The following is an 8,566-nucleotide window of genomic DNA, read 5'->3' as shown; positions in this document are numbered from 1 at the left end:
TTTTAAAGAAAAACTTTCACATCAGAAAGAGCCAGCCATCACTTGGGAGGTAAAATCTCAACTAATTCGCAACAGTAAGGGGATGTTGCTGGCTTCCTCAACCTGCTACTCTTGTTATATAGGACTGGATGAAATGGTAGGATCTGTCATCCAACAGATCTAGAAATCATCTCAGTGAAGAAGTCTGTAATAAACACTCACAAATTTGTTTAAGATATGTACTTTATTTTAGTTTGTTAGTAAGGTTTTACAGGATTCAGAAATATTGATAGTAAAAAAGGAGATATCACTCCGTGCAAATACATACATATTTTTTTTTTATGTTCAAACTCTCATGGGTGATTTTCCTAAACTGCATTTGAAGATGTGCATGCCTGAAATTGCAGACTTCACAACTCACAATGTATTTGAAAAATGACAGGGGTGAGAGGGCTAAATTGACTTCTTTGATCAGAGAAATACCTACATTTATTGCTGCCTGGAAACCACATATGGACTTTTTGCATGAAACAGAAAAAAATGAACTTATGATTTATGGTTTTGATGATTAGACATGATAGATTATAGAAAGAAGAGAGCCATGTTGTAACCATAGAGTAAGAGGCAAATTTTTAATTGTACTTATAACTGCTGTAAAGAAGATCAGAAGCCACTTCTTTGCATTTTTTTTCTTTTCTATTTTTCTTTTCCTTTTTTCCCTTTCTTGAACTTTCAGCTTTCTCTTTGATTTCTTTCTTTTTCTTTCTTTTATTTATTTATCAAATTTGTCACCACCCATCTCCTCCCATCAGAGGGACTCTTTTCTTTGTCTTACTTGATATTAGTTTGTATTAATTTTTATCTTCCTTTATAAACATCTTTAATAAAAATTACATAATATATAAAAAAAGGAAAATGGCAGGGGGGAAAAGCTGGAAGGAACAAGAAGCCAGTATATGCAAATGAAGCAGAAGGTGCATGGTTGTGCAGATCTTTAAACGAGGCATATTCTGATGCATATCACAAGGCAATAGATTATGCTAGCTTTGTAATTTTTCTTTTGTAAGTAAAAATGTAACTTTCTTCCACAGAATTCCAGAAAAGCAAACAAACTTTCTAAATCTCTCATTTCCCTTCCTTTTTGCCTCCTTTGTTTAAACTATCCATAATCCATATTTTTTGACATTACAGTCTATTTCTAAAATTTATCTGATTATTTCCTAATTTGGGATTGACTTTCATTCCCAAAATTCTGTGAGAGAACTCTAGCTGATATGCCTTTTGAAATTTCTCAAGTCAAAAACTGGTTATGTGTAAAAGGAGATGATGGGGTGGAGAGGAGTGTGAATTTCTTTGAAGAACATTATATCTGTTTACAGCCCAAACAAGTAGCTCCTTATGCTTGATGTTGAAGCTGAAACCACCACTTTCCAAAGTAGGCATGTATTTCTCCAGAATCCAGAAGTCTTGTTTTGTCTACAGTCGACTTGATCACCCTCTCCGGCTCCAGGGTCTACAGAAAATGAGAGAGAGACAGAGAGAGAGAACAGCCAATTAAAATAAATTACTTTTCTTTGCCATATACAAACTTAAAAGGTGGCTATTTGCTCTACCATTGTAGGAGTTAATGGAAAAATAAACACAGAAGCAGGAGCTGGCATATTCCATGTTGCTCTGAAAGGAGAAGTTACAGCTAACAAATAGCAGGGGTTGGAAGGACAACTGTGCAATAGAATAAACTGCCAACGCAAGAGGCATACACTTGAGGAGGGAGTTGATCTAGCTGACCTTCAAAGTTTCTTCTTTGAATTCTAACAAACAACTATGACCTGAAGTGCTAATAAAGAGGAGGGTTTCAATAGGAGGCCATTTCAGATATAACCCATGTTCTGGATAAAGGAATCTCTTGGGACAATTTGTCTCCTTGAATTATTGGAATCAAGAGATTTGGACGTCTGTACTGGAAAATTCCCATTACTTTGCCTTAATAGTTCAGTACTGGTAGGGAAAACAAAGAGTTGCTTGCCTTTTGTTTGAATGGAACCTTACTTAATTTGTGCTTCCTAAACCAAGATGTCATTGGTTGAAACCTAATTATGCTTCTATATTTGCACCTTTCTGAATTTTGAAATGCATTTTTAAAGAAAGCATATATTAGGGGAAAATGCCTATAAAATATGAATATGAGTGGAAGTAACATGCAAACCTGAATTTCCATAAAGGAAATTGGTTACAAAAATACACCAAATTAGGCAAAATTGCAGACAAAATGAAAATATTACAAAATGCATGGAAATGTTCAAGAGTTCTTTAAAAAATTATCATGTGGAAATAGAACAAAATAAATATATTCTTATAAAACACAAAAGCTAACTGAGATATAGTTCTTTAATTAATCCATTTATATAGTGCTCTCCCTCTTAATAAAGAATATATCTAAGTACCAGGGTTTTCTTTCCAAAACATTAACAATTTTAAAATAGTACTCATAAAGTAGCAAACAGAAGTATTTTCAACAACTAGGGGTACAAGAATCCCTGCAGCTGTGGGCAGCTGACAGGTTGATTTCACTTTGGACAACCAAGTTGAAAATCTGTCCAGGAACCATTGACAGAAATCTGGTGGAAGCATGTAAGAGTGAGGGACAACAGTAACAAGTAATAATTTCTGGCTTGCACATAGAGAAAATATCCAAATAAAAATATTCATCAATTAGAATCAGTCAAGTCAAGTCTCATTAACATATTCATGTAGTTTTCCTGGCAACAATTTAACAATTGTTTGGCTTCTCCTGTTTTGTTGGGTGAGGAGGGAGGGATTTCTAATCTGACCCATAACCCAAGGGTTTTCTGGATATCTCTGACTGATTGATCGACTGATTGATCAAATTTATATGGCCACCCATCTCACAAAAAGGGACTCTAGGAGGTGTATAACAATCGAATAAAACCACAATATATAAAAAACAATCATTATAAAAATATTTTAAAATCATTATTAAAAACACAATCTTATTAAAAATTTAAGCTATACAAACCACAAAGCACAGAGAGAGTGAACATATCAACCACAATTGTGGAGCCATCTAAGAATGTCTCTGGTTCCCTGGTGACATAACCAGGTCTTGAGGGACTTCCAGAACATTAACAGTTGGAGCTTATCCAACTTTTAACCAAGTCTGACCCTGTTGAGGTTCCCAGTCCCTCCAAGTTCAGCTAATATCTGCCATCTGTTGGAGATAACTATAAATTATTACAAAGGAAATGCATACAAAAGAATTGGAGGCAGATTTTTAAGAAATCTGAATAAGAAACAGGAGGGTAACAAATTATCATGAACACTTATGAGACTTACTTCTGAGGAGATATTGTGAAGTATTTCCTTATTTCACACACACAAACACACATCTCCCACCCATTACCCAAAGAATAAGGTGGCAAGTAACAGTTTCTAAAAACAAGATAAAAACAGTATAAAGGAAAAAAGGACAGTTAGGCTGTAGACACACAGTCCTGAACACAAGAGTGAAAAGCCAGATCTTCAAAAGGCAAGCAAGGTGTCAACTTGGACTCTGTGAAAAGGATATTCCAAAGGCAGGTACTACAAGCGAGAAGGCCCCATCTTGTGGCATATATAAGACCCCACTATTAATACTCTGTGTTCTGGCAAAATTCCTGGATTTACCTAATTCAGTGTTTCTCAGCCTTGGCAAGTTTAAGATGTGTGGACTTAAAATCGCAGAATTCCCCGGCCAGCATTCCCCACATGTTAAACTTGCCAAGATTGAGAAACACTGACCTAGTCCCTTTAACAGTGGATAAATTCAGTAGTCAATAGTGATTTTTGACTTACGATTTACAGCAAATCAGTCTTCCCCACTGACACGTCCCTCCAGTAGGCACAGTTTGCCCAGGGCAATAGCCATATTTACAGAACCCATAGTGACTCCTCTTGCATTCCAGGGTATCTTGTGCAACCTCAGCATTTCCTGTCACAACCCAACAAAAAACAATAAGAGTTTATCCTGTGGGCTCCCCTAGTCATCTTTCTCTTAGAAGTTTTCTTCGAGTAGTTGTAGAGTGGGAGCTAGGATGAGGGGACAGAGAAGGACTACTGGTCTAGGTCACCTAGTTTCAGATTTCCTGTTGTCACTGAGGTACTTCAGACCACTCTTTCTCAGTGGGTTTGTGCATCAATTCTATTGCTTCTCCCGGTTACTGTCCAGTTGGAGTGATGTCTAGTCTCCCTGGCTAGACAAGCAACTTTTTGGCTTCATTTCCCTCATTAGAAGGAACGGGCATCATCAAAGCAAATTGTCCTTCTGAAGCTTTGTACGGCATTAACTCTTGCCACAGGCCAGAATTCGTAGACGCTTTCAAGATTAGGCCAAAGGCATGCATGAAGTTAGGGTCTCTTAGAATTAGACTTCTGGCCTGCTCACAGCTTTCCTAACCTTCGTAAATTGTTCAGGTACCTCATCGGGGCAAGCCCAGTACCCTGAGTACAGTACTACCTGCCAGTTATGACAACATTTAAGTCAATATACAGATTAACATGCCATCTAAAAGGGAAACAAGAAGTAAATAACTTAATTAGAAATCAGAAGCACTTTGCTGCCATCTAGTGGTGCTCCTATTAATTTCCCTCTGAGGCCAGTCTCAAAAGGTTTGTAAATAATCCCAGTCATCAATTGGCCAATAGCTTACAGTTAACTATGGTGGGTGGGGAAGATGTTATGCTGATCCATGAATTAGCTGGGTATTCATTTTAATCTTTTTATTTGCTAGGATAGGCACTTTCAAGGGAACCAAGGAATCTGTTTTATTACTTCTCTTGTCTCTGAAAAATATTCAATAAGATTGAAACCCTTATTATAAAGCAAATGCCTTGATGTATTCTCTTCTTTTATTTCTCATTCATTTCTAATGTTATATTTAATTTTGAAGAAAAGGTTAAATAATCATAATGCTTGTATCATTAATATCCAAAACTGTAATTAATATTGATAGAATATCCACTTCTCTATATTTATTACTTTAAGGCAGCCTTTCTCAACCTTTTGACCCTTGAAATATTTTTTCAGGCCTTGGGGAACCCCTGCACATTCAGGCTCAAATATAGGCCAGAAGTCACAAAATTATTGTATTCATTTCATGGGTAGGCCTGTGTCTGTGCATTAATGGTGCTCTTAAACTAAAAATAAAGAATGAAACTTACCTCTTTAATGTGAAGTGGCCCGAATTTGAAATAATTTTTAAATAAATCATGATCTCCCAGGGAAGCCCTAGTGACCTCTCATGGAACCCTGGTTGAGATACCCTGCTCTAAGGCATCTAAATAACAGAATATTAAGAATCTAAGTATATTATAGAAATATCATTGTACTGAAAGAATATAGTGTGTTAAAACTGAGAAGATGGAGTAATAGATGGCCTATATAAGTAGATTTAATAATACGTTGAAGGATTGAGCTACTTCTATACTAATACTTTATGAATATATCTCTACTTTCATAAAAATTCACTCATTTCATTACTATTTTGTATATTCTTTTTAAAAATTATATTTGCAATGTTATATTTTTGGTTGTACTTCATCATATCTTAAATAAAATATTTAAATGTTAAAAGGTATTTAACTTTTGACTATAAGCTCTAGGGCAAAGGTCTCATGTCTTCCCGTATAAAGAGCTGTGCATAGTAATTCCACTTTGTGAATGCTAGCAACAAAATCCATGCTCATTAAAAAATGTGAGAGTTGCTGTATTTCTAGTATCAGCTCTAAATTTCAACATGATCTTCTGTAGCTCTCTTATTTTCACCCATCTCTTACCTGGAATAATTTGACTGAAGAACAAGACAGCAGCAAAAAGAAGGAAAAGGGTCTTCATGGCTGACGGCTGATGTCGTGCTGATTTGTTGCACTCTGTGAGCATTTGAAGGCTGCTTGAAGTTCTCTCTCTATATAAGACTTTCAGAGAACGATGACATCATGGAGGCTGAGAAAACCTTAATCATTAATATATTTTGGGAAACCCAGTTTATCCCATTTCTAAATGCAAGGGCGGTATTGCACAATGTCCCTCTGTTAGTCTGATGTAATGCACCAATTGCTCTTGACCGTGGAGTACAGCCAGGTGAATGAGGTAACTTTTGCCAGAGACAGAAGACTACTTCTGGAAAGGGGTTGTGATGCCAGAGAAAGTCACACGGTCTCAGCTATGCTAGCCTTGAATCTGATTGGAACAGGGAGCCCCTTTGAGGCTTATTGTCACAAACACTCCTTAGCTTCCCCAGTCATCATTAAGCTCTCTCTGGTGACAATTAGGAGGACTTTTCCGTTATTACTGTACATCCATTTGGGTGCTGCATATTGTTACATCAAGATTTGGAAAGGACATTTATACTGCACAGAGATGCCACAGACCGCAGGAGTATGATCTGGTGATCCAGAGCTGAATACAGCCTCTGAAAGTCTTGGATATTTTATTTATGACCCCTAACCAGCTCCTTAGGCTGCCACTGAACTGCATTTTCAAGGTGATAAGAGAAAATATGTAATATGTGAGGTCTTATTATATTAACTGTACTGAATTGAATCAAATATAAAATCAAATGTCATTGTCCTATTGTTATACTTCTTTTCCTTGGACCCTAACCCAGACTGGCCCTCACCCTGAGAAAAATTATGTGCTGCCTGGCCTTAAATTAGGATCCTCGGTATACTGCCAGGTGGTACCAACCTACCCATGGATATACGTTGATGCCTACCAGACTGCAAAAGATTGAAACCCAGCATTGCCTTTACTTCCAAGAATGCCTGTAGGCCTCAAAGACTCCCTATAAACTTTCTTAGAAAATGAACATGATGGGTAGCTACAACTTAATGTGTTGTTCATAACAGGGCTTCCTAAGCTGGGCAGCCACCTGATGCATAGAATTCAACTCCCAGATTTCCTCAGGCAGCATAGGCTGATTCCCCTGCACTGAAGCCTGAAAGAGGCTTCTTTTCACATTCATCTGAATAGCAGTGAGGCCTCCTGTCCCTATGCCCACCTTTAACCATCCCCACCCCACAACACTAAGGGGGTGAAATCAGAGAAAGGAATCCATTGCACTCTCTTGGTGATTTGCCTTCCACTCTCGTTCCTATGCATAATTTTGTAAATCAAAAAATCACACCACTTTGCCATTTTACCACTGGAGTTGCGTAGTACTATCTCAGGTGCTGGGGAGCCACATATGGGTCACAGACTGCCTGTGTCTGAGCTGGTAAAACTTTCTCTTCCAGCTTGCTTTAATCTTCAGTGCTTTCTGGAATGGCCATGTCACCATACAGCTTTTTAAAAGTTAAACTCTAATCCCCATCCACCTCCATGATAATGTCTACTCCTGACTCAGTTATACAACATGCCCTGAAGCCCTGAAATCCTCAAGGGAAGTGATATTTATTATTACTAATGCTAGTGCTGACAAATGGTAACAACTACTCAAGGTACTACAGTAGGATCCTGGAAAAAATAGTTAAGGTATACCATCAAATTTTCCTAAAAATGAACAATGTATCCTAGACTGATTCCTCTCCACCGCCCACCCCCTCAGAAAGGACGTCATTCTGGCTGCTATTTATTCTGCCATGGATCTACTGGGAATGAAGCACCTAAATTATGGCATTGTGAGAAGGCTGGCCAGTGGCTTTGGCAAGCACCATACATGATATAATCTTGGCTCATAAAATGAGACAGAATTCCAGTCCAGAGCTGATCTTACTCTGAACTCCCCCATCTCCACATTATTCTCCTGTAGAGAATGAGCAAGTTGCATCCATTCAGGCAGGCAAGGTAAGGCGGGCAAGACTCCTCCCAAGCTTCACCCACTACCAAAAAGCTTATTGAAGAGGTAGGGAGGGCAATCTTATCTCTGCAGCCCTGCCTTGCTGATAAACCATATCTGATAGCAGGTGTATGAGGGAGATGACCCACAGCCCAAATAGTTCTTTGGGACTCCTAGCCTCCCAAAGAGGGAGGGGAAAAGGAAATGAGGCTTGCCCGGGTAAGCCTGGCAAGAGATTCCCTTTAGCTCTTCCCTTGCTGATCAAAGCCTTTGTGCTGAGTTTAAGGAGAGGGAGAACAGATACCCGTGAGATTAGGGGAGATGTGAGAGAGATCAGAGAAAGTTCTCTGGAGTGGTTCTCTGTAGGAGGGCAGTCTTGGAGGAGCACCCAGGAGACAAATGTGGCAAAAGCCAACACCCAAGAAGTAGAAGGCAGTATGTCCAGTTTAATGGAGTAGGAAATGCCCGGATCTGGTAAGGGCATAGCTACAGCAGGTTTCTGTGGGAAAGGAAGTCACAGGAGCAAGATTGAGTTTATCATTTATTTATTATTCACATTTCTATCACCGCCCATCTCCCCCTCAAAGGGGGACTCTGGGCGGTTTACAATAAAATTCACCTTCAAACCTGACATCATAAAATCACCAATATTAAATTAATAAAAAGATAAATATAAAATCCAAGTGAGAGATGTCCATTCCGTCGGGAGAACTCTACATCACCAGCCACCCCCAGGAAGAGCTATTGCCCTTCCC

The 8,566-nt window shown here is 38.4% G+C and overlaps 1 long non-coding RNA gene across 1 annotated transcript; it reads right to left on the bottom strand.

The window, feature by feature from the left end:
- Positions 1-204: 204 nt before the first annotated feature.
- Positions 205-5,922, bottom strand: LOC134495522 (uncharacterized). Its single transcript, XR_010067821.1, has 3 exons — positions 5,812-5,922; positions 3,832-3,967; positions 205-1,492 (listed from the first exon to the last, which is right to left on the bottom strand). It is a non-coding gene; the product is annotated as an uncharacterized LOC134495522 (long non-coding RNA).
- Between the last annotated feature and the right edge of the window lie 2,644 nt (positions 5,923-8,566).

This window comes from Candoia aspera, chromosome 1 (genome assembly GCF_035149785.1).
Source record: "Candoia aspera isolate rCanAsp1 chromosome 1, rCanAsp1.hap2, whole genome shotgun sequence".
Lineage (NCBI taxonomy): Eukaryota > Metazoa > Chordata > Lepidosauria > Squamata > Boidae > Candoia > Candoia aspera.
The sequence above is the reverse complement of the archived record's forward strand: the minus strand, read 5'-3'. Positions and strand labels throughout refer to the sequence as shown.